Source organism: Sinohyriopsis cumingii, chromosome 3, assembly GCF_028554795.1.
Source record: "Sinohyriopsis cumingii isolate HCF-2022 chromosome 3, ASM2855479v2, whole genome shotgun sequence".
Lineage (NCBI taxonomy): Eukaryota > Metazoa > Mollusca > Bivalvia > Unionida > Unionidae > Sinohyriopsis > Sinohyriopsis cumingii.
Window position 1 is genome coordinate 144343357 of NC_142963.1, and position 25410 is coordinate 144368766.

Here is a 25410-nt window from a genome sequence, read left to right on the forward strand (position 1 = left end):
TTGTAAGTCTTTGGTATGACTTGGCTGGGGTTTGAACCCATGACCTCCCGCTTCTGAGGCGGACGCTCTAACCACTAGGACACCGGAGTGGTCAGAATGGAATTGTAACAATTACAATGGAAGCAATTTGTATTATGCTTGTTGGGGCATTCCTCACTGATGGCTGTCAGTGACATCATCATGGGAATGTGTAACAGCCACATTTTGTAAGAACAAGGTGTAGTTGGTGAACAATACAGACACTTTTCTGCCATTTCCACTGGCATCATCTCATATGATGTTATTTAAAAAAACTTCCTACAACATACTCACAACATATAAAACCTATATGCAAATCTGATGAAAGCTGCTTGTGTTTCTGAAACACATATTCCATACTGGTGGCAAGAATGTCCAAATCTACATTACAAAAATGAAAACATTACCATCCATCTAGGAGTTGCAAATGTACGAAATCCTCTTGTTGGGTAGTTTTACTAACAGGCTTTACAGCAGGGCCTTCCATTAGATTTAAATGTGGCAGGTAAGTTGACAAAGTAGGGTGGGGGGTTGGGGGGACCTACCCCAATGGGGATAATTCATTTTTTTTTTAAAGTAGCATGGTGTAAAGTAAAAGTAGATGGGCTGATAAGGAATCCACTGAATTTACAGACTAAAGGTTCAGACATTTGTTTTTAAGAGAAAAATGAAAGAAGGAAACAATACAACAGATATTTTAATATGACTTTAATGTTTATTTTCTAGATTTAATTAAGATTATGAATCAGAATCAGTCTCCAACTCCACTGTAAAGTTTATCTATTACTTCTTCTGCTCAGGCACCTGCAAATTAAAACAAAATTGTAATGCTTAAATAAAGTCATATCATCTCAGCACTAGTTACATATGCAGAAGTCATGTTAATCAGCATTATAAAAATGTATGAAATTTTCTTCACTGCACTTGTGCTTCCCTTACTATCGTTAAGCCATGATACAAGATAACTTTGCACTTACTTGTCATTTCTGGCAAGTGGATGGTGCAATCAATTTGCACAAAGATGAATTTATTTCATCCAAATATTTCATGTGAATAAAAATTCCAAATGGAGGCACTTGTCCGATCAGACAAGATATATGCATATTGTAGTTAGCTGGACTCTAGCTCTGATAGTCCTGGGCAATAGGATAAGCTGATTTTGTTATCAGTTTAGAAATGCATCCGCTTTGCAAATACTATGCTTTAAAAGACGAAACTGAATCCAATATTGATGAAATAAGAGTCATTTGGATTACCTTGTTTTTTATCATTCTGCGTTGGTTGGGTGCATATTTGAGGGTCTCTGATATGGTCTCTTCCATTCCACTTGCCTTTGCTTTGCCATTAGTTTTCAAGCAGGCTTCTGCATGAGTAATACAATGTTTTAAAATAAGTTTCACAACAAAGGATGCATTGCATTTTTCTAAATGCCAGCAATAATCAATGGAATATTTTTCAAACATGTACTTTGAAATGTGTCTCAAGTTACTTTATCAATTCATTTAAAAATCTCTGGCAAGTCACATGAAAAACACAATTTAAATCAAGCCATACTTACTTATCAAAGACTTTCTCATTCACATCCTTTACCTCACACAATAAATATCAGCAACACCAACATTAAATTCACACAATCAGTACAAAACCTAGGTGTTACTCTGGACAGTACTCTCACATTGCACCAACATGTCATGAACATATGCAAGGCTGCGTATCTTGAGCTGAGACGCATCAGCTCCATTCTCAGATATCTTTTAGTTGATGCCACTAAAACACTTGTGTGTTCATTACTGCTTTCAAGACTGGACTATGGTAACTCAATTCTGTCTGGTTCATCTTAATATCTACTGCAGAGACTTCAAAAAGTTCAAAACATAGCTGCTTGGATCATACTTAGAGTACCACAATCAGAGCACACCTCCCCGCTGCTCTGTACCCAACACTGGCTATCCATTCGATCCAGAATCAAACACAACATTAGTTCTCTGTGCTACGTTTCACTGACAGACTCTAGTCCAACATACCTATCCGACCTCACCTATGTGTACACACAAGCAAGATACTTACACTCCTCTTCCGACAATCATATACTCATTATTCTCACTATGAAAACAAAGTCACATGGACAGCATTCTTTTGCATACCAGGGCCCAGCAACATGGAATGAATTGCCCACTGAACTTAGACACAAAGACGCAGTGATCCCATTCAAGAGTGCTCTCAAAACTACTTATTCTGACTACAAAAACAAACTTAATGACTTAATAATGTTAACTACCTTAAATATTCTCAGCATGTTTTTTATGTTTTCTAATTTCACGGTGTTTGTTTTTGTAATCATATCATTGTGTATGTTTTTATGTTGTCTAATGTTGCAAAGCGCTTAGAGCTTCTAAAGATTAGGCGCTATACAAAGTCCTCATTATTATTATTATTATATTTAGCTTGGATGAATATTTTTTAAATCAGTGGCCATAACTAAAAAATAGGATTTTGTTTTATGATCATAAAAGTATGTTGGACACCATCCATGATGTACAATGCTGTCTGACATTTCTATGCACCTAAGGTTTCCATCTCAAATATTAAAGCAAAATGCATACCGAATTTGACAGATTGATGAAAATAAAAAAAAGCAATGCTTACCATTTGAAAAGAGGCAATTGTCACTAGAATATTCTATTCAAAATGATATTAATTTTGGACACAGGGGATACCACCCCCATGTTTTCCTGACTCGTGATATGTCGGCCTATTCTGTGCACAGCTTTAAAAGATGTAATGTTTATCCATCGAGCTATAGAAATGAAATACATTTACTGTAGACTGTTTCTGTCAGCAGTTAAGTTGAGTAATTAGGTCAGGTTTATAGCTAGTTTACAAAATTCAATGTAGAATGCCAATAAATGACAAGATATATTTTTGCAAACTAAAGTGATCTTGAAAAAAGATTAGTAAAGTTTAACATTTTATAAAAAATAAGCTATTATGTGGAAAAGAAACAACAATGAAATAGGATGCAATGTGTTTACGTCTAGTTTTGGAAGGTACCGTCTCTAAGGTACCGTCATAATTGTACCGTAGTTTAATGGGTGGAAAGGCCATTGAAAGGTAAGGGCAGTGCGGAGACCATCGAGTATGTTCCAGAATAGCTGAATCTTTGTAGATACATAGATCCATTCGTAACTTCAGTCCGCAAGCGAAACACTGTACTTCGTATCCCAATCCTGACTCAGGTCCGAAGTAGACAAATCCTGTTCTAGCTAAAACATACGAAGAAGGTAATCCTTCCCTATCCGTAGGCCATTTTTGAAACGTGTCCAATCGACGGGCACAATCACAATAGTCAGGTAAGAAGACTGGAAAATGGTAGGGTTTGAACTTGGAGTTCTCACTGGATTTCTCACTCGATTCTTGCTGCGGCGAAGTCATCCTTCTGGTGGGTGGCTATCCTCTTACAACCAATGTTTTATACCGACATGTCCATATGGCAAAGTAAAGTGGGTGGGAAGCCGCACTCGCTTCTGCTACACAATTTGATAGACTTTTTCCAAGGGTCGACTGACGATGTGGTGTGTGGGTAAACGTACAATCTTGTTGGGTTGATAGGTGGTCACTTTCTCTAGACTGCAAGGCTTCTTTCAATATGCCAAAGTTGACCACTCGACTGGTACGATAATTAAGAGTAAGTCCTTTCACTTTACACTTCGTGTGCACTTCTTGTTTGTCCCAGTATTCGTAGCCGTAATTTTTGGGACCACCACTAACGAAACTTAGAATCTTGTCATCGGGGTGCTTGTCTGTCCAGGCTCCTAAACGGTCTCCTTCGATGTCAGGGTGCTGTTGACTCGGGTGATCGATATAAATGCAACTGTCCATGTCAAAGTACAAGACACGTTCCCCTAACAGTTCTAAAGCTTCGTACAATTTTAAGCGAGCATGAGCTGTCATGTAAGCTGCAATGATGACATTTCCAAAGGGGTCATCTTCTACAAAGTTCAGATCTTCTTCGTAATTCACCAAGATCAAATCCTCACGAACGACGTCCACGTGTTTCATGAATTTGGCTTTGTCGTGAATCATCTGAAAGTAGCGGGAAGGTTCGGTCAAATACTCCGTCTTGGGTAAACATGGTCATTGTGCCATTTTACCCCACAAGCAATTTAACATCACTTTGGCAAACGATCGCCTGCCTTCGTTTTTCTCAATGTGATGTAAAGTAATGCCTTCTTGTGCCCAGAATTTCTCTCTGAATGTCTTTTGGTCTTCGGGAGTGTGACACCAGGACAGATAGCCACTGGCTTCTTGCTCAGTTTCAAAAAGGCATCCACGTAGTCTGCGAAAATGCCTTTCTGCGTGGGGTCACCCTTGTGGAATTATTGTGTCTTGGGAAAGTGGCAAATTTCGTACACTTCTAACAGTTGGTATCCCATGTTCAGAGCTTTGAACAATTCTACGCTGACCCATGTCCCCGTCAAGGCCCGTTCTTCCTGGGTGTGATGACAAGGTTGATCTTGGTTGCACGTTTCAGCACAAGTACGGCACAAAGGAAACATAAGTTTGCCTTGGCAATGGCGAGGTAAGACGGGATGGTATAGGTTCGTGGGAGGCAAAACTTTGCACTTGATCAAGCCTTCGTATTGTCGAATGTTTTTTAGGTCGATGTGTTCGGTGAACAATTGTGGGTGCCCTGCAGGAAAGCAACAACATTTGCACACGTAGGGATACAGTGAACACACGTCCAAGTATTTGATTTCTTCTCCTTTCTCTTCGTCAGCTTGGTACAGCAAACAGGTGGCATTGGTCCTTCCTCCGTACAAACTATTACTTGGGTTCAGGGGGTCCATGAACTGGTAACTTTCCATGAGGCGTTTAAACTCGGGATCGTTGTTCAAACGGTGATTGTATTTGTGTTCCCACATTTCCACCACTTGGTATCCTTTCTGTTCTAACTTTAGGCGTGGCTGACAAATGGCCTGGTACAAGTCTTCCATGGTTCGTTGTAAGAACTGATTTTTAGTGCCGTGGTCAGGGTAACAGACGGGACATCCGTGAAATAAGCAACCGTTAAACTCGTACATGATCTTGGGGTTTTCTAAGTCCCAGCCATTGACCGAATGCATTCCGATGATCTTTCGCCCTGTCCGTTGCGGGCATGCTGAATCCATTTGTCTTCCTTGTCGCACAAGTAATGCAACCAGCATGGGGCTTTGACCGAGTATTGACGTTTGACATAGTTGGTCGTTTGAGGACTGATGACAGCCACAGTGTTTTCAAGCATGAATCGTTGTCGGTAGACTAAGGAACACGCTTTGGCAATGGTGCAAGCCTCTTTTAAATGATCAACCCCTCCGTGTTCCATGAACAGTTCTCGAAATTTTCCACAGCATCGCCGTAAAATGTCCATGTCGGAACGACGATACTTTAGCATTTCTTCCTGAAAGTCGAAAGGGTCGGAGGCGTGAGCCTGGTACCAAGCGTAGAAAGTTTCTCGTTCGGTACGCATGTTGTCAGGGTCGTAATAGTGAGCCTGAGGCAAATGGGGTAGAACGGCGTGTTGATTGGCTTGTATTGAAAAATTGTGGAAAGTACCCTTTAGCCATTTCTGTCATTCCAAACATTTTAGGCATTCGACTCAAAGGCATGGCTAAGTAGCTCATCGAATCTTTAAACTGCACTTGTCCCACTTGCATGAAAATGATTTTGGCTCCGTTCAAAGTGATTTTAGGACGCTCGATGCCACGTTCCGTATAACATCTCAAAAGAAACTGTCCATCGTATCCGGAGAAATTGTGAGCCATCACCGTGGCATGGTGATGACAATCTCCATAATAATGTTCGATGTCCTCTTGGCTCCACGTCTTGTCGATGGGGTCTAAGACCCATTGTGTGAAATCGGCTAGTGTGTTCGGTCCTTGAAAGATTTTTTCACGCCCTCCAGGAATCTTACTGCAGTGAGGGCAATAACTCAAGATAGGTTCTTGAATCACTTCTCGCACGCTCGATGAGCCACGCAGAAATTAGGAATGTGAATACTGGTCTCTTGCATGCATTCGAAATCGAAAAAGATGAAATTGCCTTTCTTCTTCTTGTGACCATCCTCTTTCTCTGGTTGGGATTGGTATTTTTTTATGTAGCATTGGTGTTCCAAGTCCACAATGCAGTGACAAATGTGACATTTTTTCTTTCCTGAACATACGTGTGCCTTGGTACTGTTGATACATAGACCTTGTCCACACATTGGGCACAATCTCAGGAGTTGACAAGCACATTTCTTCTGTGAACCTTGCATCTTCAGATGTTGTTGGTAACAGGCAGGGCTGACAAATGTGCGCAGACAAGCAGGACAATGCACTGGTTCTTGCCCTTCGCTCAGACAGGGTTGAGAGGCCAAACATCCTGAGCATTTCGATCCACAATGTTTGTGTTGCTCTCGATTATTATAACCATCATAAGTCACATTTCTCACAGTAATATTTGTATCCCAGGAATCCAGTGATAGTGGTAATGGTATCGAAATGGTCATCGTGATGATAGAGGTGAATGTATTTTCCATCCTTAAAGTCTTTCCCTCGAAACAACAGAGACCCGCGCACTTCTTGAGGGTGCACTTTCAAGGTGTATCGTGGAGCTAGGGCATCTTGCAATTTTTGCATCTCAGGAATGCCACAGGATGTGTCTTTGGACAGGCATGCTTGTTGTAACAGAAGTTCTGCTTCATTTCGTTGTTTGGCTCGGTTCGATTTTCGAATGTTCTCCCAGGCTCTTTTCCATTCTACCGTGTCGTTCTTGTCGGCATAGGTTCATCCCACCACGATGGCTCGGGCTAAACACATGTGGTCTTGAAAATTGTTAATTTGGACAAGACTTGTTTTGGTAATGCGAAGTTTGTTGACCAATAAGGTCTTTCTGCATTGTCCGGTCCCTTGAGGAGGAGAGACGTGGGTCATGTCCAGTGTGGCTTTTCCATCGGTGATGTCAAACTGGTCATTAGATTGTTGCACGTGTTGAATCTTGTCCATGACTTTGGAAGTGGTCAATTCTGCAGGGCTGCTAAACTCGATCCAAACAGGGGATTTCAAGCCGTCATGTTGTATGGAAAGTCTCAAGCGATCATCTTCTTTGGGTTGACATTGTCGCTTGAGTGTGGTGAGCAAAGAATCCCACATGTCGGTGATGAACCCTTTTGCTTTCTCTAACAGTACTTCAGACTTGAAATCTTTAAACTTCACTGTGTATTTGTAAGCCGTAGTTCTAAATTTTCTAGAGGGACGCTTTTCCGTCTCTCGAATGTCATAGTACTTTTCAGTGTTGACTAAGGGTGGTAAACTTTGTTTAGAGGGTTTGGATTCTGGTTCACTCATGTCCTCTTCAAAATCACTGGCATGAATTTGTGCCAAGACTTCAGCCCTAGTACGAGGCGATAGATCACGTTTCTGCCTCTTACTTTCTTCTTCTTTCTTCTCAAATGAATTGGATCATTTCATCTCGATAGCAAAAAGTCAAATGACTAAAGTTTAAACACCATGGATTAATTTATAGTCATAGCAGACCAGTGTATATAAAGGGTATGTGTCTTGTCCTTTCACTATTCATTTCACTCTCAAACTGAGCACAACAATGGAAGAGACTACCAAGATCGAACGTTTCATCAGAGCTTTGCGAGGGGTCATTAGAAAATTCTCTTCAGACCAGCCGAGGGACTACTCTCCTTCCTTTCAAGATAAAAGTCAAGATACTTGCTATATCTGTCAGAAGAAAGGGCATTGGTCTTCAGAGTGTCCTGACCGTCAAAAAAGAAAAAAAAGGGGTTAGAAGAGACAAAAGTCAAGATACCTGTTATTATTGTCAAGAAAAAGGACATTGGTCACCAGACTGCCCAAAAAAGAAACAAGAGGAGTCAGAAGAAGAGAGGGATTCTTCAGAGGAAGAGGAAGAAGAAGAGGAAGAAAACAGACAGGTGAAGAAAAAGAAACAGGAGAAGAAAAGAAGGGAAGAAAGTGAGGAGGAAGAGGAGGAAAAGACTATGACGGTGAAGAAATTAAAAAAACAGAGAGTGAACAATGAGACAGAATAAGTCTATGAACTTTTTAAAGTGCTCTGTTGTGAATGGTGAATTGTAAATATTTATAAAAGAATAAATTAATTATAAAAGGTAAGTGTCTTTGGGTTTTGATTGTAAAATAAGAACCTACACTCACACACACTCATACACAGACAGGTACTATTGGGTAAAATGGTTTTTATTAGTTATTGGCAATTGAAAGCCTATCTCTTTTCGAGAGACGTGGATGGCCCTGAAAAGGGCCTTTTTTGGTGTAAGGGGTGAGTTTAAACAATCAACTTTAACTGTCTTAAGCCTTTGCCATGGCCAAGGCCTACTTCTGGACTGCGTACTGTTGATGATGATTTCGCTGAAATCACTAAGGATGGTGCAGTAGGCGTAGTCACAGGGTTGGAGTGTTTAGCTTGGGAAGGTCGTATTCTCTTCGGCTGTAATAAAGAAGTCTGATACATCTGTTTCAGACTTCTTAACTAAAATGTCTAACAGTACCGTGACCGTTTGATTTTGACACCCTTGTTTCTTTGCTGCTGCGTCTTCTTCTTCTTGTTTTTTTCTTACCTCTTCTTCTTGCTGCTGTTGCTGTAGGAGAAAAGCTTGTTCCGCTTCCTTTTGCTGTTGTATAAATTTCTCCAATTCTTCTTTCTGTCTCTGTCTAAAATTTTCCATGTGCGGTAATGAAGGAGAAGGTGACGAAGGTTCAGGAACAAATTCTTGCAAGGTAAAAAAATCCACAAAATCCCAATTCACCTCTTCTGAAAGTAAGTCTGGGTTCCCTTGGGTAGTCTCCACCATCAGTGCACCCAAACTGATCGTTTTCTGAGTTTCCGTCATGTTGAAAAACTGTCGCTTAGATTGACTACGCACAGGCGCTAGCGAATCTATATAGACTATGTGACGTCACAGACTGCTCTCTTCGGATTGGACGTGGGCTGACTGAATTTTGTAACGCGTGTTTGGATTGGTCAACAAACTCAATCCGTTTCAATCCTTCCTCCCCCTATAAATAAGTACAGTTCACTGCATTCCTTCACCTGTTACTCAGCACCCCAACATGTGGACCGATGTACAATCTTCAACGCTTGTGTCTTCGATGATGTTCCGGACGGACATATCAATGTATGTCCGATCCAACTGGACAGTTATCCACAGGACAGACACCAGCCTGTGGATGCGAAGAATCTTATGTGGAGCATCAAGGATGCCTCAAAAGAGTCTTAATCTATGGTCCTGCAGTCAGGCACAGCCTAAGGTCAAGAAGAAGATGTCACAGATGCCCTTTATGTTAAGGGTATATTAACATAAAACCAAAGGCCCTTTTCAGGGCCATTCCTATCTCTCGAAAAGATCTTGACTTTCAATTGCCTACCCCTTTTTTTATTTTTTTGTTTAAAAAAATAATAAAAAAATAGAGACCCCTCCCTGTTTCAATTTTCGCCTGTTCCATTTTCATAGACCCATCAGGTCGGGACCTTATTAAAATAGGGTCCCGACCCTGTTCCATTTCCCCTAGTCCCAAGACAGTCCCACGATTTATTCCCCATGTTCAATTTCCCTTGTCCCTAGAGTGAATAGTTTTTTTTCTTTCTCCCATGTTAAATTCCCCTTGTCCCTAGAATGGATATTTTTTTTTTTCCTCCCATGTTAAATTACATAGTCCCCAGAGTGGATATACCCTTTTTAACATGGAAGTTCCCTAGTCCCTAGACCGTCCCTATTCACTACTACCATTGTCATTACCAGCCTGAAACCCAATTTAATGCCATTTGTATAAATTCATTTCAAATAAATATTATGATATAGCTGAAGTGTAAAGTCAAGCAAGTATTCTGTTTGCAGATTTTACATTTTAGATATTATAGTAAAGTCATATTTTCTCTTGTTTAGTAAACTTTATTGCAACTGGTTCCAAAATAGTAAATCTTATTTAATGTTCATTCACCAGAATAGGTATTAATACAATCCCGAATTAACTGTATGGTACTAAAATATACCCTGATCTTGTGTGAGATTGTAATATACAGAACTATACCTCAAGACAACAATAATATATTGAATTTATATTGTATCAAGACTGTCATGGTTATGAACTCCAACTTTATTCAGGTTTTTTCATAATAAATGATCATCTTGTGCTATGGTTGAAAAGAAATCAAAGTTCAGTTTAACTCCATTCTCTCCACATTTGTAAGTTGTTAAGAGGCATACTCATCCTCAGTGTTATAGTAAAATGTAATCTTATTTGGATCAATCTTGGTGGTGTAATATATGAATGGAGAAAGAATATTATCATCCAGATTAAAATATGTTTTATTCAGACTCTACTAAAATTTTTAGTTGGATATGGGTTACGGAGCCTGATGTGTACGAACAAAGCAATGTGTACCATGACCTTTTTAATTTAACATTTTAAACTCCTGCAGAAGAAAGAGATTTTTTAGATCCATTAATCTGTATTAACAAAAACATTTCTTCAGTATGATTTTCAATTACGTAGTATTGACAAAACTCATATTTTAAAGTTGTTGTTTTTTTGTGTTTGGTTTGGCCTTTTATGGTAAACCAACACAAGTAAGTTATTTAGTGCCAAGGCACTTTAAGTATAGTGCCTTGCCCAAGGACACACCATGGTAGCTAACCCAGGTTGGTCTGATGGTAGAATTTGAACCTACCTTATTTCACAGGTCCAGAAAGCTAACCACTGAGCCACTACAGCTCCCCATCTTATAGTGGAATGCTGGTATACTTTATGATCAAGAAGGATGGGTTGGGGTATGCATGTTGCATCTGAAAAAAGTGATGGAATTTTTGTTTACATAATATTTTAGTCATACAATATGAATCATTTTCTATAGATTTAAGATGTATCAGATCAAGTTAAGAAAAATCATATATTCTGTTTCCTGGGAATGTACTAAAATTCACTGTTATTGTTTGATTTTTTGGTAGTAAGCTTACTTGGTATTTTTTTCTTTTTAACTTGAATACCTAATTTGTTAACATCCTATTCTAAATCTTCAGAGTTCTGTCTATTAAGTGACAACTGTTGATACATGTAGGGAAGTTTTTGTTTATATCTTTTGATTTTTGTGATTCTGGAAGTTGCAGTATTTGTTGTTGTATTATAACCATTTCAGTAATTTAATGAATGCAGAGTATACTGCTCTATAAATGAAATTTAAGTGAAAATAATGTAAAAGTATGTTTCACTGCAAATATAAATTGTTTAAAATAATATATCATTTATCATATGACTATTCAATTGTGGTAACTAGTATTCCATCCAATATCTATATATTAAAATATGTCTTTTCATACAGCTGGTGATCATTTAGATACAAGTCCAATTGAACATAATCAAATTATCAATGCAGGTGTTTTTATTAGTAGTAGTATTGCAAGTATAAGTGTTAGTATTAAGATTTCATATACAGGTATGATAAGTGTATCATAATGTTTAAATGATGCTCCTTGTTACAACATAAAATATGTTCATTGAAACAAATGGTTCACTGGTAAATTGGCAGCAAAGGTCTTCACTGAATTATGTTGCATAAACTATTTTACAATAAAACATATATGATGCATCTCAATTATGATGAATGTGAGGAGGAGGATTAATAATAATGCAATTTAAGTTATCTTCATAACATAAGTTCTAGCAGATGTGTAATTTTTATGTGGTTCATCATCAGTTTGAAACTGGTCTGTGATTTCTGGATCTGGACATACCTGGTCCCCTGCTGTTGTGCTGCTATGGTCTTTACAGTTCATTAGGATATCAGTTACACTTGGTTTACATTTAGAACCCCATGGGATGGAATGCCCAGTTTGAAACTGAGAGAATGGTTAATTATCCATAATATAACTCCTGCAGTTATTATTAGGTTTGATATCAAGGTCTTTCTTTAAAAGCTTTTCAACTCAGGTTCTGTTCTACCATACAGATAAATAAAGTCAAATTCAAGGCTTTCAGATTTGTCCAGTTTGTTTCATGTGTTGCGGCAGACAGACTGTATATTGCCACTGTACCATATAAATATCAGTGCTTAGTCTGCTCTCAGTTGCTGTGGTTTGATTAGTTACAAGTGTCATCACATGTGACTAATTATTGACCAATGTAATGAAACTTGTATAATTAGAAGGCTGTATTTAAAAACTCTAAAGATCTTAAAAAGAAAATTGGATCGGGGTAAGTAAAACCTTTTACTTTGACCATTTGGCTAGAAAATAATTTTCAATAAGTTTAAATTGGATAATAGTAATATAATAATTAATTACACAAATCAGAATAAAAGCTATTTGCATATCCCCTTACAGCTGTTGCTTTTTCATAGTACTAAGTAGAATAAAGTATAGTTAAGACAGATAGCTTTAAGCTAGAATTAAACTCAAATAAATTGCAAGAAATCAAAACAAACCCAGGATTAAAACTAAAGAAATATCCCGTCATATATACCTTACATCAAATAAAGAAACTCAAGATGGATAACAACCAAATTAATGTCACATCATCAAATAGTTATCTCAGCTGCCTGGTCAACCTAAAGGCAGATAAACTAAGGCAAACTTACTCCGAAGCAGTCTCATCCCCCCTAAGAGAAAAACGACAGATACAGTTCTTAACGCCAATTTTCAACTCGACCCCAACTGACTCGATGAGTAGACTCTACCTGTCACCAAGCGTAAACGAGAATGTGGACAATCTACCGAGTAACCGCAAAACTACATCCGACATGAGTACCCAAACTGAGGAACAATACTCAACAAGCACAAAAACAACCCAGACCACGCTGGTTAAAAACACTAGCAGCCAGGGGACTCAAACTGAGAACCTACTAGATGAAACAGAACGCCCTCACCCTACCACAAATAAAGCAGTCACACACGACTCAACAAAAGGTAAGAATAATAGGAAAACCAAATCCCAAATACCAGTTAGAAAGAATAAGGAACACACTAACTGTCAGAATACAAGACCCAGCAAGCCGGTTATGGACAACGAAACAAAGTCAGCTAAAGAGACAAACACCAGGGGAAAAAAGACCAGTCTGCAAAATATCCAAAACAAGAAACACCCCGCTGAACTGACTCTCTTCGTCAAGGGAGTAAATTCCAAAATAACGAAGTTAGCCTTTAAAACCATAGCATGGCAATTGAACAAACATCACCAAGGAGAATTCACGCTTAAAAGCACTAGAGACGACTTGCTGATAATCAAATGCACCACTGAACAACAGATTGCCAAATATATGGAAATTGAAAGAATAGGCCAAATAAATGTTCAGGTCACTAGACACAACAGAACAAAACAACACATAGACCCAAACCCCCCAAAAACACACAACAAAGGAGTCATATACGTATCAACTCAAAATAAAACCAATGAAATAGTAGACTACATAAGGAGTAAAGGACAGGAAGTAGAGAAAGCAATCCGCCTAAAAACAAGAAGGGGAAAGGATAGCACTGCAGTGGTACTCTTTTTTAAGGGCGCCACCCCAGAAACTATCAAAATAGCCGAAAAACTCGAGGCTAAAAAAATTTTTGCTTTCAAAAACAAACCACGGTTCTGTGGCAACTGCAAAAATTGGGGGCATTACTCTAAGAGTTGCGGAAACCTATTCCGGTGCAATCAATGTGGTCTTCACCACCCAGACCAGAAAACATGTAGCGCCACCAATCAGCACTGCGCTAACTGTAGTGGTAACCACAAACCAAACCACGCAGAATGCCCCAGGGCTCTTAGAGAAGCCCTAATAGTCGAATATATGATCTCCCATGGGGTAAACTATAAGCAGGCCAAAACAAAAATCAGGATACCAAAAACAAAATAAATAGGTAGCACCCTCACTGGTAGGAAACACGCATAAAACGAAAACAACAGTAAATTAAACAAACTATTAAGACTTTTTGCACTAGAGATGGATTCCAGAGCAGAAATCAAAATATGGCAATGGAATGCACGCGGCCTTAGGGCCCACGCTGACCAACTAAATAACAAAATACTTCAACAGGAAAGAAAACCAGATGTTATATGCATACAGGACACCCATCTAAATGATACCTCACGTATCCCAAACATCATAGGCTACAACACCAAATACCTAAAGCATCGATCCCCCACAGCAAGAGGAGGGGGGTTAGCAACCTTTGTTAGAGATGGAATTACATCAGAAATGCATAAATTAACAGATAGTAGACCGCCCAATGACTTCGAAATACAGATAGTCAAAATAACCGCTCAAACTAAGCAGGTACTAATCGTTAACCTCTATGAAACAAATGAGCAGCGCAATTTAAGTGCAGACGAAACAATCAAAATGATTAAAGACTGTGGAGAATGGGTGGTAATATGCGGGGACTTCAATGCGCACAATGAACTATGGGGGAGTCAAAAGACGGACATTAAAGGAAAAATTGTAGAAAAATGGGCACAAAAATGCAACTTAGTTTTTCTAAACAACGGAATGCACACCCGGATAGACGACAGAACAGGCCACACATCAGCAATAGACCTATCTCTATGCACACCAAGATTAGCAGGCATTTCTGATTGGCAAGTTGATGAAAGCGACCCTATGGGAAGTGACCATTACCTTATAAATATAGAAATACAAATTAGAATACCTCAAAATAAAGCGTCCTTCACACCAAGATGGAAATACGAACAGGCCAACTGGATTAGGTTCAAACAGATAGGTGACTCAATCGACCCAGAAACCATATATCACCGGGACATTGACACCTTTAATGACAAATTAATAGAAACCATTAACACAATGGCCCAAGAAACAATTCCTAAAACTAAAGGAGTAGCACCCAAACCCACGGTGCCCTGGTGGAATAATGAATGTAAAATAGCAATTAAAGAGAAAAAAAGAGCTCTAAACAAATTCAAAAGAACTAAAAATAATAGGGACTTTAACTACTACAAGGAAAAGGAAAAAACTGCCAAACAAACTATTATGATAGCTAAACAAAACTCATGGAGAGAATTCTGCTCAAAACTAGATATTAACACAAAATCGAAGGAGGTGTGGCAAAGAATTAAAAAAATGAGAGGCAAAACTAAATCAATAACCCCCAACATACCTGGACAAAACAACAAACATAAGGCAGAATTATTCGCAAACTATTTCGCCAACATGTGTAGCAATACCAACTTAGAGGATAAGTTTAAAAATCATAAAAGGCAATTTGAGGAAAGCAACTCTGACAACATAAAGGAAGCAGGAAATAATGACGGCCCACTAAACCTTCCGTTTACAGAAGCCGAATGGAGAAAGGCCCTCGCCGGCAAAAAGACCACATCCCCCGGGGAGGATACTTTGGGGTATGAAATGTACAAGAACCTACCCAAAAAACTTGTCACAATTGCACTTAACCTCATTAATAAAATATGGGAAACCGGTACCATACCTATAAGATGGAAAAAGGCAGTAGTGGTTCCGATTCTTAAGCCTGGAAAACCCTCAAGCGATATAAAATCATACAGGCCCATATCACTAACAGACAATATATGTAAAATAATGGAAACTATGGTAAACAACAGGCTGAAATACCATTTAGAAAGCAAAGGACTACTAGCTAATACATAGAGCGGGTTTCGCAACTACCGAAGCACAATAGACCAACTCATGAGACTAGAAACCGCTGTCAAATTAGCATCTAGAGAAAAATTTTAAAAATCCAGATATGTTACAGCCATCTTCTTAGACATGGAAAAAGCATATGATCTAATGTGGACTAAGGGACTGATAAGTAAACTTAAACCATACGGAATAACTGGCAATATATACAAATTTATTGCTAACTTCCTAACCGATAGAAAGATACAAGTCAGACTAGGACAAGACTACTCCGAACGATACAAACTGGAAAATGGCATGCCACAATGAAGCGTAATCAGCCCAACTTTATTTAATATAATGATAAACGACCTGGAAACAGCGGTAAAACCCAACCACCTTGACTTATCCCAATTCGCCGATGACAGCGCCGTATGGAAAACTGGCAACCCGGCCAGCAGAGAAACGACCAAGCACTTACAAAAAGGACTAAACAATATAGGAAATTGGACAGATAAATGGGGATTTAAATTGTCACCTCTAAAAACAGTAGGCATAGTTTTCAATCCAGGAGGTGGCCACCCCCCACCCACTCCAAACTTAACCCTAAAGGGGGTACCCATCAAATTCGAAAAACAAGCGACACTCCTAGGTATGGTATTCGACCACGAACTCACGTGGGCAGCTCATATCCAAGAACTCGTAACGAAGTGCAAACGAGACATCAACCTCCACAGAAACCTCAGAGGGGTGAATTGGGGGGTTGATCAAAAAACACTCGTTACCCTATATAGAGCACTTATAAGAGCAAAATTGGACTACGGTTGCCAGGTATATGGAGCGGCGAACGCCACGTTACTAAAGAAACTAGACACAGTCCAATCAAAAGCGCTAAGGGTATGCACCGGCGTCCTAAATGGTACCCCCACACAAGATATCTTAATAATAGTAGGAGAACCCCCGCTAGACCTAAGGCGGAAGGAATTGATGCTGCGATACTCGACTCGAATATCAATACACCAACCCAACCACCTCACGCTACAAGCCCTCTTAGCATGCGACAAACCATTCGATACAAAAGGAAAAAATAAAAAAATACCTAGTGGGAAAATAATTATAGAATTAAAAAGGAAATTTCAAATCGCAAATATCAACCCAGAAAAAATAAGGTACTACCCAGACCCCCCGTGGACCTGTCCCACACCACAAATAGATCTTAGCTTACGTAAACTAGGACAAAAACAAAATGACCCGATAGGACTAAGAGCATCAATACTAACGTACATTGACAACAAATACGAGACATACACGCAAATCTTCGCAGATGGATCAAAAACCAAAAATCCAAATAAAACTGCAGCAGGGATAGTGATCCCAAAATTAGATGTCGCCGTTGGAAAAAGACTCCCAGACCAATGCGCTATATACACGGTAGAATTCATGGCAATACTAATGGCATTAACATACGTCAAAACATACCCCACAACTAAGGCAGTCATTCTAAGCGACTCTTACAGTGTACTACAATCGTTAGCAACGGACCAATCCAAGAGCAGACCTAATATGATTAATCATGCAAGATCGCTACTTAAAAAGATTGAAAAAAACAACAAACACGTTGAATTCGTATGGATACCCTCTCACATCCATAATGCCAGGCAATGACAAAGCAGATGCAGAAGCAAAAAACGCCACAAACGAACCAAAAGCCCAAAATATAGCATACAGCGTCACTGAAATCAATAACATGGGACAAGATCAATGACATGTGGCAAGAGCTATGGGAAAAATAGGATGCAAACAGTCTAATACACACGATGATGAAAAAAGTAAGTAGAAAAGTCGAAAGTCCGACCTTCAAAAATCCATACGATATAACAATAATAAATAGAATAAGAACAGGTAAAACACTATTGGCAGGATGCGCAGGGAAACACATAAAAAGGGGACCAACCGAAAACTGCCCCTACTGCCCAACTCCAGAAACAATTGCACACTTAATAAATATATGCCCCAAATACAACCAGGAAAGGGCCGAACTAAAATCTCAACAGGAACAAATAGGAGAACGGTGGACATACCCGGAGTTACTTGTGGCAAAAAACAATAACATAGGAATGACCTATAATAACATCATGACATTCATTAACAAAATAGGCAAAAGGGGACAAATCTAAACCGAATGAAGGGTTGGGTATAAAGAGAGACCATGTAAAGAAATTAAAACCAATAAACCTAAAAGATCGAACCAAAAAAGAAAAAAACCAATCAAAATATTACAAATCACTGTTTGGGAATTGTGACGGCCGGCTCGGGCTAGTGGGTTCACAGACTGACACCGCCGCTCATAACCCGAACAATAAAAACCAGATAAGGACGAATATTACAAAATCACTGTTTTGGAATTATAATGGCATGCTAGGCCCCCGTAGGTTCAAAAAAAAAAAAAAAAATATAAAAAAATAAAAATAAAAAAAATATACATTAAAATAAATCACAAATAGCTAAGCTAAACAAAAATAACAGGTAAATAGCCAAGTGGTCAAAGCGAAGGGAAACAAAGGCAATCAAACCACCTCCCTCGAAGAAAACATCTCACGGCGAACATGGCAGTATCAAAAGGACTAGAAGACCAAAACAGAAACGGACACGGGATAAGGCAGAAAGAGCTGAAATAAAGAAGAGCAGGAAAAGGCACAGAATGAAGTTAAACGTCCTAAGGCAGTAAAAGAAGAAAGAACAGGACACTTGCAGACCTTGGGGAATGAAGGCAGAAACAATGAAAAGAGTATGCCTCAAATAATCAAACCACCCCCACCCCCCAGTATGAAAAGAATTGCCTTCCCGAAATCAAACAAAAGAAATAAGGCCACCCCCCCCCCACATCTACTTATAAGTGTGAATGAGAAAGTGAGCGTGAATGTCTGTTGTCGGGATATGTGGGAAAAGCAGAAAAACGAACAAAAATGTCTATAGCCATCACACAAATATAGCATACACACTCCCTACCCACCTTTTTTTTTTTTCTTTTCTTTTTTTTTTTCTTTTTTACAAACAAATTTTACCACATAGGGCTTTCATTCTGACCCACGAAAGCCCTCTTTTGACCAACAACTTACTGGCCCTGAAACACACTGATTGGTTTAAAGCCACACGTATGAAATACTTAACCAAATTGAGATCTCCAAAACAAAATAAAGGGCTACTAAAAGCCTACTAGATGTGAAAAAATTTTCGGAAAATTCAAGTACGCAAAGTACACAAAATTTAATAGACCTTACAAAAGATAGGAAAATTCACAACTCAGGAATATCTGAAGCGTATGTGACAATCACATGTTTGGCAAGATAGTACAGGAATAGCCCAATAAATATAGGGAACTGGGCATTGATTGCAACGAAAATTTAATAATACTGCTGTTGGTGTGCTTCGGTTACTGCCTGAAATGAGAGAGGAAGGAGATGCAGGATGCAGAAACAGACCACCAACGGAGTACAACGATGGAGAAGGTTGCAGCGACGAGAGCCTGGGCGGGACCTTTTGGGGCACCTGGGCTTCGGCTTGCTTGCTTGGGGGCATTGTATAAGTTAATCGCTAAATTCAAAAAGTACACAAACGTGTACAAACTAAACAGTTGCACATACCGAAAGGTGCACGTGACTTTAATCCAATGAATGAATGAAATGTGTGCTAGAGGGTAGGGTTAGCAGTTATACTCCCAATTATGTTTGTGATGAGCAAAAGCAGCTGCACAAATTTGAGCTTTTAGTTTGGTTCTGGTAGGGTCAAAGGATGCAGGTACATTTTACATTCATTTTTTACTAGAAATAGCTATTTTCAATATTTTTCTGTGACAAGGCAACTAAAAGAATCAGTATGTGCCTTATGCATGAATAAAGTTCACTAGTACTATAACAAATTAGCATACTTTTCATCACCCCTCTACCATCAAGATTTTTTTATATTTACCTCTGTAGCAGACACAAATAAAAGTCGGCAGCTCATTTGCAGACTAAGTTACGCATATGATCTCCAATGCTCATCTAACTGTGACAGGCAGTCACCAACAAGCCAACCTATTTCCATGCCTAACTCAAAGTAAATCTGAACCACATTATAGATTTAGCTTATGTGTAAATTTATAAATGCTAGGCTTGTGATAATTAGGTTCATGCCTTCTACCTTAAAAATTAGAGGGATGTCAAAATACGAAACTATCCAGTGAGACCTATGATGTTAATTTTAATCCCTATGGGATTTGTGACATAAAAAACCCAAATGCTTTATGTATTAAAAGGTAACTAATGGGGGCAGGATCTGCAGTGAATCAATGGTTAGTATGCTAGACTCCTGATAAAAATGTTTGTGTTAAAATCCTGTTATCAAGTCAACCAGGTTACCTACTGCAATGTACCCTTGCCTTACTCCAATTCCCTCAGTACTCAGTAAACAACTAGTGTTGCTGTACATAACAAAACCAGTCCATATTGATTTTACATATTTTACTAAATCCTGACAAAAATAATTCTCTAAATAAAGAATGATTAATATGTGATGGTCTCGCATGTAATCAAACTCTTCCAAGCTTTTAATGATATGAACCGATTTATCAATGTTTATCAAATTTGCATGAAAAACTATTTCTTATTTGTCATCAAATATGTTCAATGTTTTGATCATATAAGCATTTCTGCTACATTAGATCAAAATAACCTTTTTGTCAGAAATAGAGCCCTTATAGTATTTGCAAGGTCAACCAATCAGATGCAGAATTTGAGTTTAATATGAATGAATATTTTTTTTACAAAATTGATCTTTTGCTATATCTTGATGAGATAAATCTATTCACCAAGTCTGATGAAATTAATGAGAAATAGTTTTAAGAGCAGTAGCAAGAATGGCTAGTGAGATGTAGAACCACCACATTATATGCATAGATTTTGCTTATAGCCTCAGACATACAAGCAAATAATTAAACAAGTCAGATCTAAATTGGATCATAAACACTGTTGTGCAAATCATAAGAAACTCTGCCAATCAGATGCAAGGTCACTTCACTACCATACCTTTATCACACTCATAATAAGCATCATTGTGAAACTTGACTCTATAAGCCCAATGGCCAAGCATGATCAAACTTGAATCAGCAGTAGTGGTTATAACCTCATGTATTTGTATGCATCTTCACTTCTTCAATCGAGATCTCATTTATATAAGCATGTATTCTACGTTTAGTAAAAACTGCACTACATGTATAAATATTGCATGCGGTGGTAACATACTCAGATGAAAGATCACCTTATTATTATTAATGGTTAACACTCATCAAACTTCAAGGACAACTTAATGATTTTAGCCTATATTGTGGAAGTATGGCTTTTAGGCTGGTTAAAAAACTCAACTAATCTTATACATGATCACATGTATATACTTGGATTTTGCTCATTATTAGATTTATCCAAGATGTTGATTTAAGCCCAAAACCAAGTTTTATATAAACAAATTGATCAGAACTATGGACTCCAAAGTAGCTAATTTCTTACTGTTGAAAGACAGAAGGGGATGTGAAATAAATAACACACTCTGGACCATTACATAAACCCACTTAGCCTTTTGACCAGTTGAAATAAAATATCAACAATAATGTTAAATAAGATTGATAAATTATGTTTTCTCACATTACCTCTAGCCCTTTTCAACATGGATGGTATTTTTCTTCCACATATGTCAGCTCTTAATTAGTGGCCCTTTCCCATCATGAATGTTGTTGGTGAAACTCTCAGAATTAGGCTTTTTAATTTATATCTGTAGAAGAAAAAAACTATTGGTCTGCATATATCAATGTCACCATTTCTGTATTAGATTAAAATACCATATGTGTGTGTGTGTGTGTGTGTGTGTGTGTGTGTGTGTTAATTTTAGAATTTAAGCAAACTTGTCTCCATGTGTTTATTTTAAAACTGATGATGATAACACATAACAGGTTCAATGGATAAAATGTTATTTCTTACTTCTTACAACTGCTCATTATATCTGAATTTACATTCAATGTTTGTTTTAATTAACATATTTGGGATATTGGGCAAATTATTTATTTTGTAGTTTATCATTATATCATTTACCAGTCTTTTATCATTCAAATATGTAATATAGTACCATTATACTGACTTCATATTCTATATGATATCCCAGCAATACATATTAAGCAGATAAGTGCAAATAAAAATGTTCAGAATGTAAAATTTACTCCAAGCTCAAAGAAGATCAGCAAAAGATAATATCCAACAAATTACCAAACAAAAAGCGAAGTTAACGCAGTTACCTTTATTATGATGTCTCCAACACCAACGGTACTGTACAGCTACGTCTTCTGAGTTTTACCGTCATCTTGTCTTTCAAACCAGAATTAATTTCTTGAGCTCTTACAAAATGAAGAAACTTTTAAATACTATAATTTAAGCAGCTTCTTTACATGCCATCAGATAAATTATGGCACAGTGTTATGTCTGTCAGCAAAACGCAACTTCACATTTGGACGGCGCGCTGTGTGGGCATCGCCGACACAGCAACTGACATGAATTCTCTATTAGCAGACAATGATTCGGAATAAATCCTTCGCAAATCTAACATTCTCGATTTTTCATAGTTCCACTTTTCATTGTTGCATCTGTTTGATTGTAAAATTGCTAATGATGTTCAATGAATTAACTTCAATTCATCTGCTGTCTGAAATTCCGGTTCAGTTGGTATTTTCTTCCGCGCATGATGCCGTGTAAATAAAAGATACGGTCGACATTCAAAGTGGTTTAGGTTAATTTATTATTTTTCTTTATTAAGGTCATTTGCAGAAAGTGTTTCGCTAGGGTGAGAAAAAAAAATATAACAAAAAGAAAACTTTCTTTTCCAACGCTAATACTGTATATATTTCAATTTGTGATTGATGCTATAAATAAAAAAAAATGATAATAAAGCATTTTAGCCCGTGGCTTCGGCACGGCACTCGTTTTTGTGGGTTTTTTAAAATGTTGTTAGTGTTGTTTTGGGGTTGTTTTTTGTGTGTGTACCACACTAAAAAACATACCAGGTATTAGGCCTAACGTAGGAAAAGAAATTATCCTCTATTTATTACTATTCTTACTGTCAAATGACGCAAAAGTGATCAAATTGCTATTAAGATTTTGTTTTGTATAACACTTACCGCTCGTTTTCCTCGAGATAAAGCAGCCACTTCAAAATGATTATAAAATCTGTGACAGATGAAAAACGTGGTTTAAATAATTCGTAATCGCCTGCCTTAAAATACTGTAGGAATTTGCTAATGTATTTCATGGCCCTCGTTTGAATAGATACCAACGATCATGTATATCGACCAAATTTTGTATATTCCTGCCCACAATCATGTATTTTGTATTAAACCGTATATTACACGAGCGCTCTGTGGCAAACTCGGGGGGGGGGGGGTCTCTATTATACCCAGAGGCGTAGCTATGATATTTTGCGCCCGGGGACGAACTATAAAATTGGCGCCCAGCCCCCTCCCCGTTTAATCATATTTTTGAATATTACCCTTGTTTACTTATTATAATGTAACGTTGTAAGCCTCATTTTGGCGCCCCTGTACCTTGGCGCCCGGGGACATATGTACTCCCCTTCCCCCCCCCCCCCCCCCCCAGCTACGCCTCTGATTATACCTGCTGTATCAGTTGAGAAATATATTGAACAGATCAGGCCCCAATACTCTCGCTCTGAAAAACATTAAAATAATTATATGCAGAATATCGGTAGGTCTCCCTCTTGCCGAAAATGTCAGCACCATATATATTTTGCAAGTAATGTAATGGGTATAATAACACACACACACACACACACACACACACTTTTTTGGGAGTGGGGGGGGGGGGGCAACGGACAGATGCCCCCATTTCCCAAAAAAAATAAAAAGTATTTTATATTTTTGTATTTCCCCCTCAGATGTGTTCTACGTTTTATTAAAACAAAATTTTATATAAAAAATTTAGTTTTTAGAATTTTTGATGGGGTATTTTTGTTTCCATAGTGTTATCTAAAGGGTTGTTCGTCCGAGTCTGGTTTCCCTCACCTTGCTCGAAGTTCATTCCCTTGAAATGTTTTGTAACCTTTGCTATATGTCGCCTAGGTCTCAGTGTTTGCTATATGTAATGGTGTTATATTGTGTGTATGCTATATTTTCTTTATGTTTGAGACAGCAAGTATAGATCAAATATCTTTCCCAGTTGTATTTCTTCCTTTATGATGTTATATTGTATCTTTTAATTTGTTTTATGGTTTTCTAATTCTGACGATGGAATGGTGTACTATTTAGATTTTGTTTAAAAAAAATAATTTCCTATTTTATTATTCGAGTGATAATATGTGTCGTTCCTCATAATAGTCTTTAAAGATGTTGATAGGTAGGTTACGCTCGATCCAAGGTTCACGCTTCTTTATTCTCTATGTGTTTTTCCTGGGTCGCGTTAGGCCTCCTTTATTTAGTTTATCTGATTATGCTTTATTGAAAGATCCAAACGTATTTATGAGACCACATTATTCTATAGTGGTCAACCATGCAGTGCGGGAGAAGTTAGTAGGGTTTTAAACTAAGTGTTATACAGTATGTATTTGTGTCTTTATTTTGTCTGTTTATGTTCTACATTGGGTGTTTTCAAAGACTCATGATGGGCCTATGCACTTCACTGAGCCCTGTGACTTAGCCCCATGATGTCATCGCCATTTACTTCCCCCTTATATTTTCCCTGTATCCCTTCCTATATATGTCTTTAGAATTTTCTTTCAGAGAAAGAAGAAAAAAAATTAAATTACAAAATTCTTTTATTTTTTTCTTTCTTCCTTTCTTCCCTTTTCTCTTTTAAAAAAAAAAAGTTATATGGGTTTCTTTGAAATATTTGAAATAGAATTTGAAATTTTCTTTGAAATATGGCTGTTGTGGGGTGCGAGGAGGGGGTATGGGTATGGCATCAGCTCGCAATTGCGCTACGCGACCCTTCGGTCTGTAATACCTATTCCTCCCTCCCCCTCTCTCCCCCAATTCCAACATCAATTGCGTTATATCAACCTGACGGTAAGTATCTATTCGTCGTAAGACGTACTGAGTTCTTGTTGTGGTTAATATTCTTATTTTTACCACGTATCTTATTTAAAAATCTTTATCACCTGTCCACAGGATATCATCGTAGTTACTATATAGTCTATACATTTTAGAACGATTTTGTTTTCGTAGTCTAAATCTATGAATAAAATGTTATTTTTGTTATACTTATATTTTTTGCAAATTTTCATTATTAACTTTATCCTATTATGTTTAGTTTTATCACATTGGACAATCGTATGTAGTTTGGTGAAGTTCGCTGTTTTACATAAAGGGCATTTCGGCATTATCCTCAGCATACGATGTTTGATTGTTTCTTGGCCTGTTAGCCAGGTGTTGTGCAGGTATTTAAAAATTATACTTTGTGTTTTGACAGATCTACTTTTGGCCCTATATAATGTCTCTTTTTTTACATGATGCATTTTATGATTCCATATATAATCTATTATTTCGTTGTCTGTTTTGTTTAAAATTGTATTATCCATATCTATGGATTTAATTATGTAGTTAATATTTGAGTATAAATAAGTCTTGGCCACTTGGGCCCGCTCCATGATAGGTAATGGCGCCATGGCCAGATTTTCACATTTTCTCTTATTTTATTGATAATATGTTCATAATTTTCTAAAGCTTCT

At 37.8% G+C, this 25410-nt stretch overlaps 1 long non-coding RNA gene across 1 annotated transcript; it reads right to left on the reverse strand.

Moving 5' to 3' along the window:
* Positions 1-712: 712 nt before the first annotated feature.
* LOC149804055 (uncharacterized) lies at positions 713-22381 on the reverse strand. Its single transcript, XR_016420001.1, has 5 exons — positions 21974-22381; positions 21335-21456; positions 10753-10867; positions 1275-1381; positions 713-822 (listed from the first exon to the last, which is right to left on the reverse strand). It is a non-coding gene; the product is annotated as an uncharacterized LOC149804055 (long non-coding RNA).
* Positions 22382-25410: the final 3029 nt, after the last annotated feature.